At 41.0% G+C, this 27,248-nt stretch overlaps 1 long non-coding RNA gene across 3 annotated transcripts; it reads left to right on the top strand.

Moving 5' to 3' along the window:
• Positions 1-24,391, top strand: LOC103888581 (uncharacterized). 3 transcript variants are annotated; one of them, XR_010138485.1, is made up of 6 exons: positions 1-226; positions 438-531; positions 2,093-2,211; positions 6,167-6,335; positions 11,695-11,771; positions 12,791-24,391. It is a non-coding gene; the product is annotated as an uncharacterized LOC103888581 (long non-coding RNA). The 3 variants fall into 3 exon arrangements; XR_008516237.2 differs by having other exon boundaries at positions 438-1,039; positions 11,659-11,771; XR_008516236.2 differs by having other exon boundaries at positions 17-226; positions 11,659-11,771.
• The last annotated feature ends 2,857 nt before the right edge of the window (positions 24,392-27,248 follow it).

Raw genomic sequence — 27,248 nt, 5'->3', positions numbered from 1 at the left:
GACCCCAGCCGGACTCGAGCTCACTCGGTTGCAGGCGTTAGGCTCCCAGCGGCTCCCCGCCGTTAAGTGGAGATTGTTCGGGACTGTGGAGGCTCGCTCGGCACCTGGCCTGAAGGCGGGAGATTTGGCAACCAGTGCGCGTGGGTGCGCCGGCCCTTGCCGCTAGTGACTCTGGAGGCAGACCTTGCCCAAAGCCAGAGGCGGGAACTCCCCAGATCCTCCCAGGGTAGGGAGCTGGCTCACAGGGAAGGTGCCTGGGGAGGGGCCAGGCGGTGCTGTCTCCTGACTCCGCCCAGGCAGCACCGCCGCTGCAGCCGGCCTGGGCTAAGGTGGGGAGAAGACACCAGCACAGGCAGGGAGCAAGAGCCCCCAGCTGCTTCCTTTCAGGCAGCCGCCACAGAGGACCCAGTTTCCCTTCTTCTCTCTTCTCTATGCAGGTAGCATGGGAGGATGCCGCCTCCTCCAGGAAGCTCTCTAGCGCTTTTCCGTGTCCTGGAGCCAGGCGGGACTTCTCTGTGGTCGCCTAGAAGGGTATGAACTTAGGGCATCCCCATCTGGGCTGTGAAGGTTTCTGACTTGGGGACCAGGTGCTCAGACCTTCCTGGATGCTGCTTTCCACAATATCTCTACCTGGCAGGCAGGTTCTCTTCATTTTGCAAATTTGGTGAAACAGCATTTGTAAAACTTTAGAACCTTCCTTGGCTCACACAGGTGGTAGTGGCCCTGTCAGGATTTGACCCAGGCTCTCGGATTCCAGAGTTCCTGAATTTAACCACCTGTACTGTGATGCCTCCTTATCATGTGTGCATCGTGCATTACTATTTTTTATAGCCCGTAGGGTACTTAGCACCATGCACACCTACAGTGATCACAGGCACTGCCTACTGGAAGGTCTTCTTTGGCTGGGTTCCAGTTTCCTCAGACGATGTAGGGCAGGGAGTTCCACTTGTCAGCATATCCCACAGGGCCTTTCTCTTCAAATGGACCCCAGCAGCCAACCACACAGCTGTCTCAGCAAGCGTAGGAGATGGCACATCAGGTGGGTGCAAGATTCACCCTGGCTTAAAATCCTTGTGCCCCAAGAGACCAGGATCTCCTGTAATAATTCCACAGAACAGATTTCAGAGTTTGGCCAAAATGGAAAACTTAGCAATATTAACTTTTCTAATCCATCTCATGGGATATATCTCCATATATTTTAATCTTTTACATTTTTTTCTCAGCAATGTTTTATACCAAGGGTCAGCAAATTTCAACCCATGGGCTAAATGTGGCCTATAGTCTGTTTTATTTTTATTTTTGAGAGGGAGTCTCACTCTGTCACCCAGGCTGGAGTGCAGTGGCATGATCTTGGCTCACTGCAACCTCCACCCACCCCTGGGTTCAAGCGATTCTCCTGCTTCAGCTTCCTGAGTAGCTGAGATTACAGGCGCCCACCACCACACCCAGCTAATTTTTGTATAAAGCAGAGACGGGTTTCACCATGTTGGTCAGGCTGGTCTCGAACTCCTGACCTCAAATGATCCGCCTGCTTTGGCCTCCCAAAGTGCTGGAATTACGAGTGTGAGCCACCATGCCCCACTCATAGCTTGTTTTCGTAAGGCTGGTTAGCTAAGAATGATGTTAAGGTCTTTAAAAACAACAGAAAATTCCAGAGAATATGTGACAGCGATCATACGTGACCTATAAAACCTATATTATTTACTCCCTGGCCCTTTACAGAGAAAGTTTGCAGCTACTCTTTTGTAGTTTTCTGTGTATAGGTCTTACTCGGCTTTTGCTGATTTATCCCTAAGTATGTTATGGGATTTGCAAATGTTATTTTCAAATAGTTCATTGGTAGAATACAGAAAATGCATTAAATATATATGTATATGTATAGTACTTGTATACACACATACATATATACATACACACCTTATATTATTGGGATCTTGCTAAATTCATTGTTTTTGGTAGTTTTTTTTTTTTTGCAGATTCCTTTGGGTTTTCTACATATATTTTCCATGCATCACGTATGAATAAAGTCAGTTTTACTTCTGTTTCCACCTGCATGACTTTTATTTCTCTTTGTTACCTTCTACGTTTGCAGAGACCAACAATTGTTAGCACAGCAAAACTGGGCGTTTCTTTTCTTACTGAGCTTTGCAGCTACCTACACAGTTGTGTGTGGCATCTCCTCCTGGGGGCAAGGACATGAGATGACATCAGGTGGGTGCAGGATCTATCCTGGCTTAAAAGCCTTATGCCCCATGGACACCAATATCTCTGGTAATAATTTCATAGACAACTTTCCGGGTCCTGGTTGAAATGGATGACTTACCTTTCTTAAATGTCATCTTAAGTGGATGACTTAACTTTTTCCAGTCCACTATCATGGTATGCATTTTGTGTATATGTGTGTGTGTACATATAGATAGACATTTATATATATATATATATGCATGTACTCACATATATGTGTATGTATACATGCACATATATATCTATGTCTATCTATCTATCTATTGGTATGTAGTAGGATACAGCAAAAATAATAGCTTTTTTATATGGCACCTCAGTAAGTTCCTTTCTTATCTCTTGTAGTTTCTTTGTATATCGGGTAGTGTTTTCTACATATACAATTATGTTTTCTATGCATATTCTTTTTAACCTGTATGATTTTATTTTTCTTACCTTTTACAGTTACTGTGATCTCCAGTAAAATGTTTAATACAAGTGGAGACAATAGATAACCTTTTCCAACTCCTGATCGGGGGGGGAAAAGTGCTCAGTGTGCTATTAACTTAAGGCTTTTATAGATGTGCTTTATCATGTAAAGGCTGTTCCCTCCAATTCTTTCTATACTGAAAAATTTTTTCAAAGAGGTGTTAAATTTTTTCAACCCATGTCACAAATCTGCATATGTACTCCCCTAAACCTAAAATAAAAGTTGGAAAGAAAAATAAAACTATTACTTGAAACCCATGTTGTCATAGAAAAGATGTTTTTATAAATTAAGTAATGATTGCTTGTGAACTATTTTGTCTGGAGTCAAAGGTGTATTAAAATTAATCTCAGAACTCTTGCCATAACTACAAAAACAAATGTGCCAGGCCACAAAAAAATACATGTTAAAAAATTTTGTGCATCAAAAGACACTATCTAACAGAGTGAAAAGACAACCCAGGCAATTGGAAAAAATACTTGTAAATCATATATTTGAGAAGGGATTGATATCCAGAATTAAAATTTTTTTCAATTACTTTGTCCAAAGCTATTGAGATAATCATATGACTTTTTGTTTGTTCTCTTAATATGGTGAATTACATTTTAAATTTTGAATGTTAGACCAACCTTACATATCTGGGACAAACTCTACTTGGTCATGCTAGGTCATTCTTTTCTATTTGGTTGAATTTAATTCCCAAAGATGTTGTGAAAGAATTTTATGTCAGCCGGGCGCAGTGGCTCATGCCTGTAATCCCAGCACTTTGGGAGGCTGAGGCGGGCGGATCACCTGAGGTCAGGAGTTTGAGACCAGCCTGACCAACGTGGTGAAACCCTGTCTCTACTAAAAATACAAAAATTAACCGGGCATGGTGGTGCATGCCTGTAGTTCCAGCTACTCGGGAGGCTGAGACAGGAGAATCGCTTGAACCTCCCAGGCAGAGGTTGCAGTAAGCCAAGATTGTGCTACTGCGCTCCAGCCTGGGTGACAGAATGAGAAGAAAAAAAAAAAAAGAATTTTATGTCTATGTTCATGAGGTTTATTAATCTATTGCATCCCTTTCTTGCTAGGTTTTTATATTAGGCTAATGTCAGTTACACAGAATGAGTTAGGAAAAATTGCTTTCTTTATTCTCTGAAAGAGTATGTTTAATGCTGGTAAAACATCTTTCTTAAGTGTTTGATAGAATTCACCATTAAAATCATTTGGACCTGCAGTTTTCTTTTTGGAAAGATATTTTTAGTTCCTTTTTGTACTTTTAATAATCTTTCAGATCTGCATTCATGCCCCATTTTTATTCATGCTATTGGTAATTTTTGTTTTGTTTTTACACTTTATTGAGATATAGTTCACATAGTCATATAATTTACTCATTCAAAGTGTATAATTCGGTGTTTTGTAGTATATTTATAGATATGTACAACCATTACCAGAGTCCGTTTTAGAACCTTTTATCATCTCAAGAAAATCCTCTACTTTTCAGCTACGAGCCTATATCCTTCAATCCTTCGAAGCCACTGATCTGCTTTCTGTTTCTATGGATCCCCTGTTCTGGACATTTCATATAAATGGAACTGTATGATATATGGTCTTTTGTGTCTGGCTTTTTTTGCTTGGCATAATGTTTTCAAGATTCATCCATGTTGTAGCATGGGTGTTTTTATGGCTAAATAATATGTATTTTTATGACCAAATAACATTCTATTATATGGATGTACCACTTTTGTTTACCCATTAATCACCTGGGCATTTGGATTGTTTCTACCTTTTAGCCATTGTGAATAATGCTGCAAACACTCATATACAAGTTTTTGTGTGGGCATGGGTTGCTTTCATTTATCTTGGGTACATGCTTTGAAGTAGAATTACTAGGTAATACAGTAACTCTTTTTGATAGTTTGAGAAACTGACAGATTGTTTTCCAAAGTGGCTACACCATTCAACATTCCCACCAACAGTGTTTGAGGTTCCAGTTTCCAATTTCCCCAGGTTTTTGCCAACACTTTTTGTTATCTGACTTTTTGATTCTAGCCATCCTAGTGGGTATGAAATGGGACATCATTGTGGTTTTGATTTGCATTTCTCTAATGACTAATGTTGCTAACCATCTTTTTGTTTACAAATTGACCATTTGTATGTCTTCTTTGGAGAAATGTCTATTCGTATGCTTTGCTTATTTTTAAATAGGTTTTTATCTTTCATTATTGAGTTGTAAGAGTTATACATTATAAGTACAAGCCTCTTATCACGTATATGATTTGCAAATATTTTTTCCCATTCTGTGGGTTTTACTTTCAATTTCTTGATGCTATCTTTTGAAGCACAAAAGTTATTCATTTTGATGTAACAAAAAATTTATGTAGTTTATCTTTTGCTTGTTATTTGCTGCCACATCTAAGAAACCATTCCCAAAATCAATGTCATGAAGCTTTTTCTATATGTTTTCTTCTAAAAGTTTTATAGTTTTAACTCTTAATTTATGTAGTCAATTCACCTTGAGTTAATTTTTGTATATGGTGCAAGGCAATGGTCCAACTTCATTCTTTTGCATGTGACTATCCAGTTGCCCCAGCACTATTTGTTGAAAGATTACTTTTCCCCCATTGAATGGTCTTAACACCTTTATTAAAAAATCAGTTGACCAAAGATATATGGGTTTTATACTGGTACTAGGTCCAAAATGGTAGAGTAGAAGCAAGCTGGCTTCACTCTCACCACAGAAAACAGAAACAAATATCCAGCACAAAGGTAATCACCAGCAATATCCCAGAACTCAAATGAGAGGGTCTCCTGGGCAGAAACCCCTAGTCAGCCTTCCCACCCTGCCAGGGTAGCCCCTTTGGGACCTCCCTCATTCAGGATGGGCAAAGCTCAAAATGTTCACTAGAGCAAAGACACACCTGGGCTTAAGGTGCCACTTAGCACCATAAAGGAGAGCGTGACCTAGTGAAGAAGATACTCAACAGATAAACTGCAAAGAATCTCTAAGCAAACATATCTAAGAAAAACAAAAACAAACCAGACAGAGAAAGCTGGAATAACTAACTCATCCTTCAATGCAAAGACATAGATGTAGATCCATAAGAAACAACAGCAGACAGGGAATCACAACCTCCCCAAACGGACAAAGTAAGGAGCCAGTGACCAACCCTAGCAAGATGACGATAGGCAAGCTCTATGATCAGGAATTCGAAACAGCAGTTTTAAGGCAACACAGTGATTTCCAAGATAATACCGAAAAGCAATTCAGAAATTTATCAGAGAAATGTAACAAAATGATTGAAATAATTAAAAAATCGAACAGAAGATTTATGGGTTTATTTCATGCAATTGTAGACAATTCTATTTTATTGATCTATATGTCTGTCCTTGTGCCAATACCACACAGTCTTGATTACTATTGCATTGCAATAACTCTTGTTTTCTTTTGTTTTGTTTTTGTTGTTTTTGAGACAGGCTGTGTCATCCAGGCTGGAGTGCAGTGATATGAGCATGGCTCACTGCAGCCTCGACCTCCCAGCTTCAAGCAATGCTCCCACCTTGGCCTCCCAAAGTGCTGGGATTACAGGCATGAGCCACCATGCCTGGCCCATTGCCATTGCAGTAATATTTGAAATCAATAAGTGTGAGTTCTCCTACTTTGTTTTTCTTTTTCTTTCTTTCCTCTTCTTTTTTTGTTTTTTGAGATGGAGTCTCACTCTGTCACCAGGCTGGAGTGCAGTGGCATGATCTCGGCTCACTGCAACCTCTGACTCCCTGGTTCAGCCAATTCTCCTGCCTCAGCCTCTCGAGTAGCTGGGATTATAGGCACGTGCCACCACACCTGCCTAATTTTTATATTTTTAATAGAGACGGGGTTTCACCACGTTGGCCAGGATGGTCTCGATCTCTTGATCTTGTGATCCGCCCGCCTTGGCCTCCCAAAGTGCTGGGATTACAGGCGTGAGCCACCATACCTGGCCTAGTTTTTGTATTTTTAGTAGAGACGGGATTTCACCATGTTGGTCAGGCTGGTCTCGAACTCCTTACCTCAGGTGATCTGCCCGCCTTGGCCTCCCAAAGTGCTAGAATCACAGGAGTGAGCCACCACGCCCGGCTGTTTTTCTTTTTCAAAATGTTTGGCTACTTAGGATTCCTTGCAATTCCATATGAATTTTACAATCACCTTATCACTTTCTACAAAGTGGTCAGCTGGGATTCTGCTAGAGACTGCATTGAATCTGTAGATCAGTTTGGGGAATATTGTCATCTTAAGCAATATCAAGCCTTCTTATTCGTGAATGTGTGTTCTTTTTCCTATTCTGTAGATATTTTTGACTCTCTTTAAACAATGTTTTGTAGTTTTCAGAGTATATGTTGAAAATGTTTTTGTTAAATTTATTCCTAAATGTTTTACTCTTTATGATGTTACTGTAAATGAAATTGTTTACTTAATTTTAGTTTTGGATGATTCATTGCAAGTGTATAGAAATACAATTGATTTTTGTATATCAATTTATATCTTATAATACTGCTGAACTAGTTTATTATTTCTAATAGATTTTTCATTGGATTCTTTTGGACATTCCCCACAAAATAACTCTAATCTGCAAATTTCCCTAGCTAGAGACTCAAGTACAATAATAAATAAAAGTGATGAGAGTAGACATTATAATCTTGTTTTTTGGTTTTGTTTTGTTTGTTTGTTTTTTTGAGACAGAGTTTCACTTTGTCACCCAGGCTGGAATGCAGTGGCATGATTACAGCTTACCACAGCCTTGACCTCCTGGGCTCAGGTGATCCTCCCACCTCAGCCTCCCAAGTAGTTGGGACTACAGGTGCCCACCACCATGTCTGGCTAATTTTTTTGTAATTTTTGTAGAGACAGGGTTTCGCCATGTTACCTAGGCTGGTCTTGAACTCCTGGGCTCAAGCGATCTGCCTGCCTCAACCTCCCAAAGTGGTAGGATTACAAACATGAGCCACTATGCCCAGCCTATAATCTTGTTTGTAAACTTAGAGGGAAAGCATCCAACTTTAATCATTATGATGTTTGCCGTGGGTTTTTTGTACTTGCTCTTATCAGGTTGAGGAAGTTCATTTTTATACTACTTTGTTGAGTTTTTAAAAAATTATCATTATGTTGTTTGCCGTGGGTTTTTTGTACTTGCTCTTATCAGGTTGAGGAAGTTCATTTTTATACTACTTTGTTGAGTTTTTAAAAAATTATTATTATGGCCAGGCATGGTGGCTCACACCTGCAATCCCAGCACTTTGGAAGGCCAAGGCCAGCAGATTGCTTGAGCTCAGCAGTTTGAGAACAGCCTGGGCAACATGGCAAAATTCCATCTCTATATTAAAAAATAAAAATAATTAAAAAAATTATTATTATGAAAAGATGTTGAATTTTGTCATATGTTTCTTCTGCATGTGTTGAAATGACCATATGGTTTGTTTTTTGTTCTACTGATATTATGTATTACAATAGTTTATTTTTGGATGTTAAACCAACCTTGCATTGCTGGCATACATTCTTTTTACGTATTACTGGGCTTTGTTTACTAGTATTCTGTTGAGAGTTTTGCATCCATATTCATAAGAATCATATTGGCCTGTACTTTACTCTTCTTATGATGTCTTTGTCTTGTTTTGGTATCAAGGCAATACTTGCTTCATAAAATAAGTTAACTGTCCATAAAATGAACAGTTCACAAAGAATTGGTATTAATTCTTTGTTAAATGTTTAGCAAAATTCAGCAGTAGAGCCATCTGGACCTGGAATTTTTTTTTTTTTTTTTTAGATGGAGTCTTGCTCTGTTGCCCAGGCCGGAGTGCAGTGCAGTGGAGTGATCTTGGATCACTGCAGCCTCCGCATCCTGGGTTCAAGCGATTCTCCTGCCTCAGACTCCTGAGTAGCTGGGACTACAGGCATGCACCACCAGACCCGGCTAATTTTTTTTTTTTTTTTTTGTATTTTTAGTAGAGATGGGTTTCACCATGCTGGCCAGGTTGGTCTTGAACTCCTGACCTCAAGTGATCTGCGTGGCTTGGCCTCCCACAGTGCTGGGATTACAGGGGTGAGCCACTCTTCCTGGTCTGGACCTGGAATTTTTTGTGGGTGGTTTTTTGATTATGAATTAATTACTCTTCACTTGTTGTATGCCTATTTAGATTATCCTATTTCTTCTCAAGTTAGCTTTCATAGTTTCTATGATTCTAGGGATTTGTTCATTTCACTTAAATTATATAATTTCTAGGTATAAAATTGTTCATAGTATTCCTTTATAGTTCTTTTAATTTCTATAATGTTGGTAGTAATGTTTCCGCTTTCATTTCTGATTTTGGTAATTTGAATCTTTTCTCCTTTTATCTTGGTCAGTATAGCTAAATGTTTGCCAAGTTTTTATTGAATGGACTGATATTTTATTATTGAGTTGTAGCAGTCCTTTGTTAGACACATATTTTGCAAATATTTTTTCTTGTTATGGTTTACCTTTTCATGTTTTGAATTCTGCCTTTTTTGAACAGTATTTTTTTTTTTTTTTTGAGATGGAGTCTCACTCTGTCGCCCAGGCTGGAGTGCAGTGGCACGATCTCCACTCACTGCAACCTCCCCCTCTTAGGTTCAAGCGATTCTCCTGCCTCAGCCTCCCGAGTAGCTGGGACTACAGGCACACACACCACCATGCCCAGCTAATTTTTTTGTACTTTTAGTAGAGACAGGGTTTCACCATGTTGGCCAGGATGGTCTCAATCTTTTGACCTCGTGATCTGCCCGCCTCGGCCTCCCAAAGTGCTGGGATTACAGGCGTGAGCCGTGCCCAGCCTGTTTTGTTTTGAGACAGAGTCTCGCCCTGTCTCCCAGGCTGGAGTGCAATGGCACGATCTCGGCTCACTGCAACCTCTGCCTCCTCCCGGGTTCAAACGATTCTCCTGCCTCAGCCTCCCGAGTAGCTGGGATTACAGGCACCTGCCACCACACCCAGCTAATTTTTGTATTTTTAGTAGAGATGGAGTTTCACCATGTTGGCCAGGATGGTCTCAAACTCCTGACCCCATGGTCTGCCCACCTCGGCCTTCCAAAGTGCTGGAATTACAGGCGTGAGCTACCACGCCCAGGCTGAGTTCTCAGGTTTCTTATGGGTTCTTTAGAATTCTCTATATGTACGATCATGTCATCTGCAAACATGGACAATTTTACATCTTTCTTTCTAATTTGGATGCCTTTTATTTATTTTACTTGCTTAATTGCTCTGGCCAGGACTTCCAGTAGTAAGTTAAATAGAAGTAGTAAGAGCAGGAATCCTTGCCTTGTTCTTAATTTTGAGGAAAAGCTTTCAGTTTTTCACTGTTGACTGTATGTTAGCTATGGCCTTTTCCTATTATCCTTTACTGTGTTGAGATACATTCCATGTAACCTAATTTGTTGAGATATTTTTCCTTATGAAAGGGTGTCAAATTTCATCAAATGCCTTTTCTGCATATTCCAATTTCCAAAAGCTGAGTTGTGGTGCCATTGGGTTTCAGAGCCACATAAAATGATTTTTATGCTTTATTATGTTAATGCAATAAATCACATTAATTGATTTTCATGTATTGATCCATCCTTGCATCTCAGGGATAAATCCCACTTGATTATGGTGTCTGATTATTTTAATGTGCTGTTAAATTCAATTTGCTAATATTTTGCTAAGGATTTTCACACCTATGTTCATCAGGGATATTGGCCAATAGTTTTTTCTTGTGCTGTCTTTGGCATTGGTGTCAGGGTAATGCTGGCCTCATAAAATGAGTTTGGAAGTGTACTCTCCTCTTCAATGTTCAATTTCCACGTATTTGTGAATTTTCCAGTTTTCCTTCTGGTGTTGATTTCTAGTTTCATTCCACTTGGCTCAGAAAAGATACTTGATATGATCTTCTTAAATTTGTTATTTGATCTTTTTCCTTAGCTTCAGCTGGCTCTCCTAAACTGTGAATTTTCTTAGAAAAGACTGTATTTTCAGGAATTAAGTCTAGTGGAGACGTAGCAGGACTGTATAGCCAGCCAGATCTAGATAAAATTATAATTGATCTACATCCGAGAATATTTTATGTGGGCTTGAGAATAATGTGTATTCTGTTGCTATTGGGTGAGATGTTCTGTATATGCCTGTTAGGCCTGTTTGGTCTTCAGTGTTGTTTAAGTCTTGATCTTACTAATTGATCTTCTGTCTGCATGTTCTATTCATATAGAAAGTTAGGAATTGAAGTCTCCTATTACAATTATAAAGTGTCTATTTCTCCCTTTATTCCTGCCAATGTTTGCTTTATATATGTGGGTGTTCTTATGTTTGGTTCATATATATTTATAATTGTTATATTTTCCTGATGAATTAACCCATGTATCATTATATAATGTCCTTCTCTGTCTCTTACGGTAGTTTTTGACTTAAAGTCTATTTTGTCTAATATAAGTGTAGCCACCTGACTCACTTCTGGTTACTATTTGCATGGAATATGTTTTTCCATTCATTCACTTTCAAACAATGTATGTCTTTAAATCTAAAGTGAGTTTCCTGTAAACAGAATATAGTTGGGTAATTCTTTTTATCCATTCAGCTACTCTGTGTCTTTTGATTGAGAAATTTAATCTATTTATATTTAAAGTAATTATCGATAAGGAAGGATTTACTATTTTTTTTATTCATTGTTGTTAGTCTAGTTCTGTTAGTTTCTGAAGAAATGATATTCTTAGTTTTGTGTTCCTACTGCTCCCATATCCCTACTAGTAACCCCTCCAGTTTTACTTTCGATATATTCACCCATCACTCCTACTATATTGTAAATTCCTTTGAGGCAATAGATGCCTTTCAGCTATATGTCACTAGGCTCAAGCACAATGTCTAGTGTAGAATAAACTCTGAATAAGTATTTAGTAAAATAAAATGTCTAAGCTAAGGGAAATGCTTACATTTTTCTTTTTCCCCCAGCTTCAGCTGGTTCTCCTAAACCGTGAATTATCTTAGGAAAGATTGTATTTTCAGGAATTAAGTCTTTTGGAGACACAGCAGGACTCCACAGCCAGCTAGATTTGGATAAAATGGTAAGGACTGTAATATGCTATTTTAGGGTTGTATACTAGAGCCAGACCAATTACTTTTCCAAATAGACCTTATCTAGGTATTTTCTTGAAAAAATGATCTTTTCTGAATTTTCATGGAGCATGAAAACACTTCTATATAATATGTGACATCCTAGTCTTAAAATTTCCAATAATCCCAAAGGAGCCATGAGCTTTTTCTTCCTTTTTTTCTTCTAGACACAAGGGCCTCTATGCCATACCCATCCTCTCTGGTCGAGGTGTGAATATGTGGGGATGATTTTCTTAAGTCTAAACGAAAGAGAAAGACACAAATGAGACATTTAATTATTTTCAACCAAATTTGTTAATTTCGTTTCCCTAACACACTTCGGGGGTGGTCTGGCCTACGACCAAATCAGAGTGATGGAACAGGAGCACAGAGGGAAAAGGCAAGGGAGGGTCACCCATCCCTTCCTCCTTTGAGCTTCCCTTCCTCATGGCTGCTATCCCTTACATCAAAACACAGAGATGTCAGATGTCAGCCTGTGCAGTTTTAAAGTGCGGCTATGCCATATCCTATTTGCTGAGCCATAGAACTTTGAAAAGTTACATTGCCTCAACACAGCACCACTTATAGAAAGAAGTCAATTCTTCTTCCACGGTTGAGTAAAAGAGAAAAGACATGTGAGCAGAGAGGATCATTGAACAAAAGCAAGACATTCTCTCTCTCTCTCTATATATATATACACACACGCGTGATGTATATATGTATATATACACACACATATACATATTACATATATGTGTGTGTGTATATATATGTGTGTGTGTGTGTGTGTGTGTTTATCAATCTAGGAAAGAAAGAAAAGGGCCCATTGAGGCAAGTGGGCTGGACAAAAGGAAGCAGCTACAGGTAGCAGGGGGTCCTGCCGGTGTAGGATGGGAGGAAAAGTGGCCCATAGCTTGGTTTTACCAGACTGAGAAGTTGAAACTGGGTACGGTGTGGTGGATACTTACTGATCTTTTTCTTCTTTCCACAGTAGACCGCCTCAAGGCCAGTGTGTTGACTTCTGACCAGTCTCATCTGAACCCACACGCTTTAACATATATACAAAACACCCTGAAGGGTTGGGCTGCCAGCTTTCTTTAAGATGATAGAGGACAGGTTAAGTTTGCTTGACATAACTAGAAGAGGCGGAGCCTCTTCCTAATGGAGCAAGGTCCATTTTTGGCAAATTGTGGTCCCCCACACCACTATCAGCTACTTCTGGATAGCTTTTGCTTAGAGTTGATGAGGTATTGTTTCTTTCACTAGAAGGAAATGAATGAGTTGGTGATCCCGAACTTCGGTCTCCAAAGGAAGCCTGGGCAGGTGACAAAGGTGTCCTAAGTGAGACTGCTGCTTCCATGCTCATGCTGGAGGTACATTTGCTCTGAAAGATGGAGCAAAAGTGCTGAAGCTTAGCACAGAGGATTAATGAACAAGAACAAGGTTATATTATATTATATTATATTTGTATAGCAATCTGGAAAAGAAAGAACGGGGCTTGTTAAGGCAAATGGGCAAGATAAAACGGGATATGTATAGGCAGCAAGAGGTCCTGCCAGTCTAAGACTAATGGAAAACTGGCCCATAGCCAGGTATTTTCTCAGTGGTGTTCACTACACCAAGTCAAAGGGCTACTTTGTCTAGATAGAGCCCAGGTATTCTGAGTGAGTGCAGGAATAGAAGTGTCTCCCTAAAAGTGTATGTATGATGTTCTCCTATGAGACTGTAACAGATGTGCCCTGAGCAAGACCACGCCAGCAGCTGTGAATGATGGTGGGCATACAAATACCCTGGAGCTCAGAAATGGGGCTGCCTCCGCCCAGTGTATCACCTGTGCTCCAGACTGTGTACCCCAGGTCCTCTGCCAGTAGCATTTCCAGTCACAGGTGAAATGCCAGCCCTTCAAACAGCACAGGTGGGCCCTAGGTGTCTGATGGAAAGAATGAACAGATATATCACGCGGCATGCATTTCTTCTCAGTGGTGCAGGTATCTCTAGCAGGTTTGCTCTGGCCAGGTGGGCCCCAGTACTTAGACCATATGCAGGAAGAGAAGACTCTCCAAAAATAGTTATGATGTTGGCCCCTTCCATTGCAACACATGTGCCCTGGTCAGGTGGGATTCAGGTGTTCTGGCTATAGGTAGGAACATAAAGGCATCTAAGCATAGATGCAGTGCTGGTCCCTTAGACTGCAACAGGTGTACTTTAGTTAGGTGTGCCCCAGGTGGCTTGACTGGGGCAGGAAGAGAAGGATCTCAGCGCAGGTATGGTGCTGGTCCCTTCCACTGGAACACAAGTGCTCTGGCCAAACAGGTCCCAGGTGATCTGAACAAAAGGGGGAACAGCCATGTCTTCTGAAACACTCCTTCTCAGTGATCACAAATCTTCCAGTGGTGGTAGGCGTGTTTTGGCTGGGCTGGCACCAGGTGCTCTAACTACAGGTGGGAAGGAAAGTGTTTCCCAGGACAGATTTGATTTGCTCTCAGCAGTGCCGGCTTCTCCAATTGCAGCAGAGGTGCATCAGGGCTGACAGGACCCTGGTGCTCAGGCCTAAGCCTCCCCCATCATGAGCTATGGCACTGGCTGTCCCCCAGCCATTTTGCTCCAAAGCTAAGCGATCTAGATGCAGTGGTAGACTCTGTGTGGTAGACCCAATGACCCCAAAGCTTTTGCTATCCATAAGGGCTTCAGATCCCACAAATACAAATTGGTCTGGATTGGCATCAGCAAGAAATGAGCAACAGTCCTCAGTGTTGTGCTTTCTGGTAGCATTTAATGGCAAGAGTAAGAGTGGCCACACCAATGGGTAAAACACCCAAGGCACCACCATGGGCTGGCTGAATGCTGACATTGATGCCAAAGTGGACACGGGAGTGTCTAGTTCCCGAAAGCCAACTGAGTTGTGCTGCCATTGGGTTCTAGGGCTGCAGTAGAGGTTAAGTATGAAGGGTTTTCAGGGGCTGGCAGGTTTCTCAAAGGGAAACAGCTGTTAGCATTGCAGGGAGAGATAGGATGATAACAGATGGGGAAATGGGCATGGTACCCATGTTGATTTCCTTAGAGGCAAAGTCAGGCGGAGACACCGAGTCTGAAGACGGGTTGTATACTGGAGTGAAGGTGACTGCAGAATCAGTGGTAGGTGGGCCAGAAAAGACAGGGCATTGGGGAGAGTGGTTCCCTGGCAAGGCCCTGAATCAGGACCCCCAGATTTCAGCTGATAAGTGTTTCCTGAATCAAAAGCAAGCTTAGAAGTTCAAGTAGGGCTGCTGACCATAAAAGCAGGTGGGCTGGTGGGGATGGTGGCCTTTGCATCTGCTCCACACTGGGATGGGCCTGGTCCAATGGGAGGAAGCTCACCCCGGATCTTGAGGGAGACCTGAAGAAGAAAGCTTGGAAGGAAGAGTACTATCCACATCAATTATAACACAGTCCAAGCAGGCTGGGAAGTCCAGTCTGCAGACAGGCTGCCTGGCATGCTAGAAGTGACTGCAGAAGCAGTGATGGGTTGGCTGGTAAAGACAGGGGTACTGGTGCAAGCAACTTGAGGAGGGGTCTGTAAGAAAAGGGGAGGAGAATCCACATGCACAGGTGTATATGACTCCATTCTGCAGAAGGTAAGCTTTAAGGAGAGGGAGAAAGTTCTAGGACGTGTGGGTTAGGCAGAAGTAGAGGATCCTGCAACTGTGACTGAGGAACTGGAATGCAGAGGGCTCCTGTTCTCATTATTAAGTGGAATAGCAAATATAGGTTGGAATCCAAAGTGAGAAATAGCAGGAAGAGCAAAAGGAGAGTCAGGAACTGTGCATCTCATTTCATGATCAGTATCTGATGTGTGTGTAGGTACAGGGGCAGAGAGTATGGGTGGCCTAACAGACCAGCCAAGTCAGCGACTGCTAATTTGGTAGTTTCTGGAATCTGCAAGGAAAAGGTGACCAATGGCAAAGGATCTGTGGCCTCCACAGCAGATAGGGAGAACAGGCAGGCTGAGCTGCTATGCTGTCTGAAGGGGCCTCAGAATTATTCTCCTACCTTGAGGTTCCTTTCGTGTTCAGGGTTCTCCAAGCTTAGGTCTTCTGCAGTAACTATGCAGGGAAGGTAGGAGATGGGGGCAGCTCTCCTCACTCTCACAACAGTGGCAATGGGGGCAGCAATGGCAGCAGCAGGGGCATTGACAATTTCTGTTTACAGAGCCTACAACTGGCAGATGTGAGTGGAGAATTTCTTATTGACAGAGTATCTGAAAGCTTTCCTCTGTGAGTTGTTGTCTTTGACTTCAATGTGGCTGGAGAGCTGAGTTGATAATGGCCTTCATCAAGCTCTTCCTTTCTCTGGCAGCAGGAAGGAGAATGTGGCTGGCCATACAGTGCTGCTGCACCTCCTTCACTGCCATGAAGAGGCAGGAAGCCTCCAGCAGGCAGGACTATCTGGGCTGGTGATGGCATGATCTTTTGTGAATGAACTCATAGAAAACATCTGTAAAATCTAACCTCAGCTGTCTTCTGAGTGATTGGAATAGAGGCTTATCTTCAGGGGTCCAGGACTGCTCCCAAATATGTGATGCTTCTGTTGGTTGCTAGGGACCTAGATGCTGATGGTACTCTCCCACTGCTATAGGGGCCCTTTTTCTCTAACTCTGTCGTCTCCCACACTGAGGATCTTCCTCCTTCAGTATCCATTTCCTTCATGCCCCTGGTATCTTCATCTCGGTCTCCTTTAAGCAAGGATCTGGGGGGAGGTGTGAGTGGCTGTCCCAGGCCTTAGAGATGACTGCCTGATCAGGTGATGAGGGAGGAGAGTCCATTTGTGCCTTGGAGGAGGGATCTTTGTCATTCTGGAGTGGCCACTTTGTGGTACAAGCAGACAGCAATGTCATTTTCAGAGTCCCCTTAGGATCTCCAGAAAGGAACACTGAGGTTTCCTGATGGGACACTGTCCTGTAGGGGTATATGACACCAGGATCCTGGTAGAACTACCAGGGAAAAAGCCAAAGTGGAGTGATCCCAGCCAGAAGCGGGAGCACGCTGGGTCAGGTTGAACGAGTGCATGATAGCATGGCCAGGCATGCGAGCAGGATGGGGGCAAACTTGCTAAGCAAGTTGCCTATGAAGGGCAGTTTGTGCGCTGCCGGGTCCTTGGAGGATATGACATTTGGAGAGGTCTCCTAACTACCTGCTACCTCCATGGCAAACCAGGTACTGTTCAGCTTGATGCATGTGACACATGGGACATGCGACAGAGAAAAAGTGCCCCAGCTAAGGGCATATTGCCAGCAAAATGCATGAGGAAAAGCACCGAAGGGCAAGAGGTCCAGAGGCTGAACCCCAGCAGGACTCTCTAGTACTTCTTGGCATTCCTACCATGGGTTGCAGGTGTTTGGCACCAGACAGTCTCGGTGGCAAGGTGGGACTGTCCAAGACTGAACTCCAGGAGCCTACATAACTGTCACTTCCATGTCTGCAGGCACCACAGTGCCACAGGGCGAATTTACCTCAGCCTGTTCCTTTCAGACAACTGCTGCAGATGACACCAGTTCACCCTCACCACCTATCCCCACTCCTCCAGGCTGGTAGGTCAAGTCTCCAACACCAGCTCCTCCAGGGGCCTCCCTAGCTCTTCTTCAGTTCCAGGAGCTGGGTGCACCTTTTCTGTGGCCACCCAGGACAGGCGAATATCCCAAGCATCTCTGGGGGGCTGCTAGGCTTTCTGAGGTGGCAACGAGGATACCACAACACATTCTTTCCTGGCAGGCAGTTTATCTTCACTTATTTTTACAAATCTAGTAAGACAGCATTTAAGCCATAAAACCTTCCTCATGTCACATGTGTACTAGTGCCCTATATTCCACACTGGGTGGAATTTGAACGCTGGTTGTCTGATTCCAGAGCTCATACATTTAACCACCAGACTATGGTGACTTCCCATCATGTAGACATCACATATTACCAGTTTTGACAGTCTGTAGGGTACTTAGTACAATTACACCTCCATAATGAACACAGGCACTGCCTATGGCTTTTCTCCTTTATTTTCTTAATATGGTGAATTACATTTATTTTTTAAATGTTAAACCAACCTTGCGTTCTGGGAAAAACCCCACCCCAAAGTGGTCATGTTAGATCATACATATTTATAATTGTTATATCTTCTTGATAAGCTGACCCTTTTATCAGTATGTAATGTCTCTCCTTTTAATAGTCTTTTTTTTGAGACAGAGTCTCACTCTGTCGCCAGGCTGGAGTGCAACGGCATGATCTCAGTTCACTGCAACCTCTGACTCCCTAGTTCAAGTGATTCTCGGGCCTCAGCCTCCCGAGTAGCTGGGATTACAGGCACACGCCACCACGCCCAGCTAATTTTTGTATTTTTGGTAGAAACAGGGTTTCACCGTGTTGGCCAAGATGGTCTCTAACTCCTGACCTCATGATCCACCCACCTCAGCCTCCCAAAGTGCTGGGATTACAGGCGTGAGCCACCACGCCTGGTCCTTTTAATAGTTTTTAACTTTAAGTCCAATATTAGTATAGCCACTTCAGCTCTTGTTTGGTCATTATTTTTATTGGATAACCTTTCACTTTCAACCTATATGTGTCTTTGGATCTAAACAAGTCTTGTTTAGACAGCATATCATTGGGTCTTGGTTTTCATCTATTATGCCAATATCCACATGTTTATTGGAGAGTTCATTTACATTTTAAGTAATTACTGATAAGGTAGAACTTCCACCATTTTATTTGTTTTCTGTATATCTTATGCCTTTTTTATTCTTTTCCTTCATTACTGCCTTTTTTGTGTTTAACTGATACTTCATAATAAATGTTTTTGATCCCCTCTTTATGACCTTATATATATTTTAAAAGATACTTCCTTGTGGTTTCCATGGGAATTATATTTAACATCCTATAACAATGTAGTTTGAAATTATTGCAAGTTAACTTAAGTGGCATATAAAGTATCTACTCCTATACAGCTCCTCCCCCTTTATCTTGTCAAAGATTACCTCCTTATGTATTGTGTGTCCAGTAATATACACTTATAATTTTTCTGTACTCATCTCTTAAATTATGTAAGAAAAAGTGGATTTACAAGCCAAAAGCACAGCAACACTGTCTCCTATATTTACTTGTGTAGTTATCATTACCAGACATCTTTGTTTCTTCCTGTGGCCTGTGTTACTGTCTAATGCTCTTTCTCTTCAATTTGAAAGGCCCATTTTAGAGTCTCCTGTAGGGAACAAACTCCTTCAGATTTTGTTTACCTGGGAATATCTTAATTTCTGCCTCATTTTTGAAGGACTGTTTTGCCAGATATAGAATTCTTGGTTGACAGTTCATCTTTTTCTTTTAGCAACCTAATACCTCTGGCTTTTATGGTTTCCAATATGGAACTGGTTGTTGGGTGGGCATGGTGGCCCATGCCTGTAATCCCAGCACTTTGAGAGGCAAAGGCAGGACGACAGCTTGAGTCCAGGAGTTCAAGACCAGCCTGGGCAGCATAGTGAAACTCATCTCTGCAGAAATAATAATAATAATAATTATTATTATTATTATTATTTAAAAATTAGCCAGGCATGGCACCTGTAGTCCCAACTACTCAGGAGGCTGAGGTTGGAGCCCAGGAGGTCGAGGATACAGTGAGTCATGATCATGCCACTGCACTCCAGCCTGGGCAAAAGTGAGATCGAGTATCCTTTGTACATGATAAGTTGCTTCCCTCTTGTTGCTTTTAAGAGAATTTGTGCTTGTCTTTCAACAGTTTGATTGTAATGTATTTCAATGTGTATCTCTTTCAGTTTATTCTATGTGGAGTTTGTTGATTGGTATGTCCCCACCCAAATCTCATCTTGAATTGTAATTCCTGTAATCCCCATGTGTCATGGGAGGAACCCAGTGAGAGGTAATTGAATTATGGGGGCGGTTACCCCTGTGCTGCTGTTCTTAAAACAGTGAGCGAGTTTTCACCAGATCCGATGGTTTTATAAGGGACTTTTTCCCCTTTGCTTGACATTTCTCTCTCCTGCTGCCTTGTGAAGAAGTATGTGTTTGCTTCCCCTTCCGCCATGATTGTAAGTTTCCTGAGGCCTTCCCAGGCAAGAAGAACTGTGAGTCAATTAAACCTCCATCCTTTATAAATTACTCAGTGTTGGGTATTTCTTCATAGCAGCATTGGAATGGACTAATACATTGATCATAGATTCATGTATTTCATCAAATTTGTGAAGCTTTCAGGCATTCTTTCTTCAAATGTTATTTCTTCCTCTTTTTCTCTCTTGCTTCTGGGAATCCCTTACTGCATATGTTAACATGCCTAATGGTGTCCTGCAGGTCTTATGGTTTTTTTTCACTTCATTTTTTTTCCTGCTCCTCAGACTAGATACTTTTCATTGTTTTGTGTTCATGTTCACTGAATCTGTCTTCTGCCTGCTCAAATCTACTGTTGAACCCCAATAGTGAGTTTTTCACTGTAATTATTGTACTTTTCAGCTTCAGAATTTTTTGGTTCCTTTTTGTAATTTCTATCTCTTTATTGATATTCACAACTTATTCAAACATCATTTTTCTGATTTCCTTAATTCTTTGTCCATGTTTTACTTTCACTCTTTGACCATATTTAAAATGGTTGTTTCAAAGTCTTTGTCTCATAAGTCCAATATCTGAGCTTCCTGAGGAATAGTTTCTGTCAATTTATTTTTTCCCTTTGAATGGGCCATTTGAAAGTGACAGTATGATAATTCTGGAAATCATATTTTCACCTTACCCAGGGTTTGTTGATTTATTTTAATTATTGGAAGCTATAGTAGTTCGATTGTTTACTGACTTTTCCCAACTACTTTTGCATAGACTGTTTTGCTTGTTATGTGTCACAACTGAAGTCTCTCTTCCTTAGCTTGTGTTCAGCTACTGTTTTGACCAAGTATTCCTTGAATGCCAGGGGCAAAAAAGAGAGAAAGATAAAGTGTATTAGGTTCTCCAGGGAGACAGAATAAATAGGATATATTGATAGAGATACAGACATATGACAGGGGATTTATTAGGGGGATTGGCTTATGTAATTATAGAAGCTGAGAAGTCCTGAGACAGGGCATCTGCAAGATGGAGACCCGAGGATACTTGTAGCATGGCCCAGTCCAAGTCTAAAGGTCTCAGAACCAGGGAAGCTGATGGTGTAACTCTCAGTTTGAGGCCAAAGGCCTGAGAACCCAGGAATCACTGGTTTAAGTCCTGGAGTCCAAAGGCTGGGGAGGCTAGAGTTGTTGTCCAGGGACAGCAGAGGAAGAGTGTATCCCAGTTCCCACAGATAGATTGACACATTCACCTTTTCTCTGGTTTTGTTCTCTCCAGACCCCAAGCAGATTGGATGGTGCCCACCCACACTGAGGATGAATCTTCCCCACCTAGTCCATTCAGACTCACACGGTAATCTCCTGTGGAAACACCCTCACAGACACACACAAAAAAATGCTTTACCCAATTTCTAGGTATTCCTCAATCCAGCCAGACTGATAGCTGAAATTAACTATCAGAGAGAAAGGCATTGGGGCAGAGCAATAAACAAACAAAGAAACAAAAAACAGATGAGGGAAAAAGAAGCTATCTCTTCCAGTATTTTCAGATTGGCTCTGTGCTATGGCCCTCATCAACACTTAGCAAGGCTTTTATTGAGCCTAGGGACGAGCCCAAGGTGAAAGCTAAGGGTCTGTCTTTTCAGGTCTTTCTGAACATGTGTCTTGCCTTGAACATGCATGGAATTTTCTAAATTTAGCCATATTTAAGGGTGCTTTTAATGCCCTAATTTCCCAGAGCAACTATCTTCCTACTCTTCCTTTCTGGCTTAGGTGGTCTATTATTTCTTTCAACCATAACTTTTGCCCTACACAACTTCAGGTTGTTTTCATTACAATATTTTCAAGCAATGTCTGTCACTTTTCCAGCCTGTGTGACTTGAAGTTAGATTAATTGGAAATGAACACTTTGCATTGGTCCTTCATATGTCCCCTAAGCAGGCTAGCACAGTAATACACAATAGTTTGTGAGTAAGGTCTGCTCTGCTCCTTCTGGAACCAGGGAACAGGATCCTATGGTGGGAATGCGAACTGAAGTCTTCAGAACTGCCACTGAGCTGAAAAGTGTGTGGGGCAAAGGCCAGTAAGAATGCACAAAGATTTCCTACCACTTTAACTTAGCTTTTTCTTGATTCAGCATCTTGGTTGGTGTAAACCTTTGACGGTTTTCCAGAGTTCTAGCAAAGTTGTTCCTAACAATTTCTGCTGGTTTTTGTTTGTCTGTTTGTAGAGATGGGGTCCTGCTATGTTGCCCAGGCTGATCTCAAACACTTGGCCTCAAGCCATCCTCCCAGCTCAGCCTCCCAAAGTGCTGGGATTACAAGCATAAGCCACCATGCCTGGCCCTGCTTTTTATTTATATTTCCATGGGAGGATGAAAGTTTGTAGCTGCCTACTCCACTATTTTGCTGATGTCACTGTTAATTACATTTTATTTTCCTATTTTAGCCTGTCATTTTTAATAGAACAGATGACGTGCAAGACCGTGATTATAACATATTTACTGATTTTGTTAAAATGAAGGCAAGAAAAATAAATTTTGTAGAGTAAATATAGACTAATAAAATAAATTTTTTGTAATGTCAACCCAAATGAGGGACTGAGACAGGGATCACAGTCTAATGAGATTTACTAATTTGGAGCTTGAGAGTGCACATCGGGGAAGCCAGGATTACAGCAGTCCGTAACTGAGTTCCAAAGTCAATGACATAAAGCACAGTATTAACATATATATTTTTTTAATGGGGGATACTGTGGTACAGAGAGTGGGCAGTGAAGTAACCATTACATTCCTGTGATTTTGATCCGTGTTTAGAGAGGTTATACATAAAGTAAAGCAAATGTGTGGTTGAGTGGGTAGGAGATGGAGGCATCTTAGGACCTGGTAGAAGGATAATTGATTTTATCTTGCCTTGTTTTACATCCGATAAACAAGTTTACAACCAGTACCCATCAGTGAAATATTTAACAGACTCTAGGTACACAGGAAGTGGTCAACTTTAGTTTATAGGCCTTGGGATTGAAGCTGACACATGTCTATCTATGGGAGGTTGCAACACATATCTTTGACTAGCATAGCTGCTCTTGCACATACACACATTCCTGAGCTAGTGTTAGTTTACAATAGGCCTGTGTTAGTTTCCCTTTTACTTATTTTCACAATAATGAACCCAAACTTCACCAGCCTATCAAGAGAACACATAGGCATACATAATAACAATAATGAAATTTCCTCATCTTTGATTTTTTTTGGACAACTTCTAGTCCTATAAAATCCATGGATTTTCAAATTTGTTTCTATTTTGTCATTACGAAAAAATATTTATCAAGGTAGGAGGATAAGACATATTTCATTGAATTGTGTTTTTGTTCAATTTATTACTTTTATAATTTAGACCCAGGAATACAGTTCTCCAGTGTACTTTTACCCTCCAGTGTACTTTTACACACAGGAACAGGCATGGTTAGGTCCCTGGCAAATGGAAAACCAGTTATTTTCTGAAAGATTAAGGATCATGGTCTCACAGTTTAAAAAATTACAAAACACATGAGGAAATAAATTATCATGATGGAAATACAACAGAAAACACACATGCCCAGACACACAAAATATACAATCTGACCAGTTTATGAGATCAGAGGGTAGGTCAAGAAGTTCAGTATACATCTGTAAGACTTCCAGCGGAGCTAACCTAAAGATGAGCTAACCTAAAGAACATAATATATTCATGTATGGGAATCTGATACATGACTGAGGAGGCAACACAGATTAGCTGAGAAAAGATGGCCCAATCAATAAAGCATGCTTGAATAATTGATTGGCTATGATACTGAAAAAAATGAAAACAAATCCCTAACTTCAGGTTATATTGAAAATTCAATTAGAATCACTTGAGGCCAGGAGTTCAAGACCAGCCTGGTCAACATGGCAAAACCTGCCTCTACTAAAAATACAAAAATTAGCTGGGCGTGGTGACGCACGCCTGTAATCCCAGCTATTCAGGAGGCTGAGGCAGAATTGCTTGAACTCGGGAAGCAGAGGTTGCAGTGAGCTAAGATCGCATCGCTGCACTCCAGCCTGGGTGACACAGTGAGACTTTGTCTCAAAAAAAGGAAAAGAAAAATTCAATTAAAAGAAAATATAGGAAAATAGTTTATGATTTCAAGGTAAAGAAGAATGTTTAAAGACAATGCAATAAGCATAAGCCCCAAAGGAAAACACAACTAAATTCAAGGACTTTGTTAATCAAAGATGTCACAAAGAGCATGAAAACATACACCCCCAACTGGAAGAAGATATCTGCATCATATGTAACTGAAAAGGACTCATGTAAAGAACACTAGTGATTCAATAAGTAAATTAAACATAGGCCAATAGAAATATGGGGAAATATATGCTATTAGGCATTTCACAGAAAGGAAAACTCAAGTAGCCATTGTATTAGTCCATTTTCATACTGCTATGAAGAAGTACTAGAGACTAGGTAATTTATAAAGAAAGAGAGGTTTAATGGACTCACAGTTCCAACATGGCTGGGGAGGCCTCACAATCATGGCAGAAGTTGAAGGAGGAGCAAAGGCACTTCTTTACGTTGCAGCAGGCAAGAGAGCGAGTGCAGGGGAACTGCCCTTTATAAAACCATGAGATCTCATGAGATTTATTCACTATCACAAGAGAAACATGGGAAAAACCCACCTTCATGATTCAATTACCTCCCACCAGGTCCCTCCCATGATATGTGGGGATTATGGGAGCTACAATTCAAGATGAGATTTGGGTTGGGCACAGCCAAACAACACCAGCCATTAAATATAAAAAGATATCTAACTTTATTATTTAATGCAAGTCAAGCAAATTAAAACCAGAATGAGCTGTTAGTTCATATCCACCAGGCAGCAGAAATTTAAAAGCTGGATAATTCAATCATTTAGCATTGCCTAATAAAGTTGAATATACACATATTGTACAATGAGAAAATTTAACTTATACAATTCTAAACCCTGGAGAAACTGGGTGTCTCCACAATGAGATGCCATCTCACACCAGTCAAAATGGCTGTTATTAAAAAGTCAAAAACTAACAGATGCTAGTGAGGTTGTAGAGAAAAAGGAACGCTTATACACCGTTGGTGAGAGTGTAAATTAGTTCAACCATTTTGGAAGACGGTGTGGAGGTTCCTCAAATACCTAAAGACAGAAATACCATTTGACCCAGCAGTCCCATTACTGGGTATATACCCAAAGGAATGTAAGTTGTCCTACTATAAAGAAAGACACATGCATGTGTATGTTCATTGCATTACTATTCACAATAGCAAAGACATGGAATCAATCCAAATGCCCATCAATGATAGACTGGATAAAGAAAATGTGGTACATATATACCATGGAATACTATGCAGCTGTAAAAAGGAACAAGATCAAGTCTTTGAAGGGACATAGATGGAGCTGGAGGCCATATCTTTAGCAAACTAATGCAGAAACAGAAAACAAAATACTGCATGTTCTCACCTGTAAGTGGGAGCTAAATGATGAGAACACATGGACACATAGAGTAGAACAACACACACTGGGGCCTATTGGAGCTTGGAGGGTGGGTGGAGGGAAAGGACCAGGAAAAATAACTATTGGGTATCACTTAATACCTGGGTGATAAAATAATCTTTACAACAAACCCCAAACCTGTACATCCTGTACATGCATCCCTGAACTTAAAAGTTAAAACATTTTTTAAACAAAATATATTAAAAGTTTTTAAAACTTGGGTGTGTCCAGCAAACAGATCTGTTTATAATGTCAAGAACTTGGGAACAGTACAATGAATAAATAAATTGTAAATACAAAAAAATACTACACAGACATTAAAATGAATAAACTCCAAGTTGACAAATTGATGCATAATGTTGAGCAAAAGAAAAGGTTCCAGGTGAATATATACAGTATGATTCTGCTTATCTTTTTTTTTGAGACGGAGTCTCGCTCTGTTGCCCAGGCTGGAGTGCAGTGGCATGATCTCAGCTCACTGTAACCTCCACCTCCCAGGTTCAAGCGGTTCTCATGCTTCAGACTCCTGAGTAGCTGGAATTACAGGCGTATGCCACCACGCCCAGCTAATTTTTGTATTTTTAGTAGAGACATGGTTTCACCATGTTGCCCAGGCTGGTCTTGAACTCCTGGACTCAAGTGATCCACCCACCTCAGCCTCCCAAAGTGCTGGGAATACCGGTGTGAGCCACCATGCCCTGCCTGATTCTGCTTTTCTAATGGTGAAAAGCAAATAAAAGTAAATTATAGGTGGAGCCATGCAATCATTATTAAACTATTTTGAAAAGCAAGGATGCCTAATAAAAAGTGAAGAATAGAGGCAGGAGGGTGGACCAGGACTGCATGCAGATGAGGAGGGATCCAGGGGGCTCTGCACCGTGAGCTCACCTGCATGGTGGATTCACAGGTGTTCATTGTCTATTATTCCTTAAAGTGTTCATATACGTGAACACCTTCTCTTCTTTGTGTATGTGCCTTATTTAGCAATAAAAACGTTTTTAAAATAGAGAGATATACTTCAGATATGAATAGATCTTTGTGGAAACCCAACCATAACACTGTTTTCATGTGAAAGGAGCTTGTGAATTAAAAAAAAAACCAGCAGCAGCTCCAGTGCAACAGTAAATTGAGACAGACACACAGCCATACACATTCATATAAAAAGGGTCTATTGATAAGTCTTTAATGTATGAAGCCCTTTATTTTATTTTTGCCTGGTGGTAGGCATAAATAACCCAGTAAGGATATCTACCCAAAGGGATATAAATCATTCTACCATAAAGACACATGCACACATGTATTCATTGTAGCACTCCACAGTAGTAAAGAAATGGAATCAACCTAAATGTCCATCAATGGCAGACTGGTTAAATAAAAAGTGATACATATGATGGAAAATACGGGATATCATGCAGTCATCAAAAAAGAATAAGATCATGTCCTTTATGGGAACATGGATGGAGCTGGAGGCCATTATCCTTAGCAAACTAATGCAGGAACAGAAAACCAAATACCGCATGCTCTTACTTATAAGTGGTAGCTAAATGATGAGAACACATGGACACAAAGAGGGGAATAACACACACTGGGGCCTATTGGAAGGTGGAGGGTGGGAGGAGGGAGAGGATTAGAAAAAGTAACAATTGGGTACGAGGCTTGGTACCTGGGTGACAAAATAATCTGTACAACAGACCCCCGTGACACGAGTTTACGTATGTAACAAACCTGCATATGTACCCATGAACCTAAAATAAAAGTAAAAAAAACATTACCTAGGAATTTTCATCTCATTTTTGTTTTGACATATGCTGTGTATTCCCTGAGAACCCTAAAGATGAAAGTATTA

The sequence above is a fragment of the Pongo abelii genome, chromosome 20 (genome assembly GCF_028885655.2).
Source record: "Pongo abelii isolate AG06213 chromosome 20, NHGRI_mPonAbe1-v2.0_pri, whole genome shotgun sequence".
NCBI lineage: Eukaryota > Metazoa > Chordata > Mammalia > Primates > Hominidae > Pongo > Pongo abelii.
This window is presented reverse-complemented; position numbering and strand designations above follow the sequence as displayed.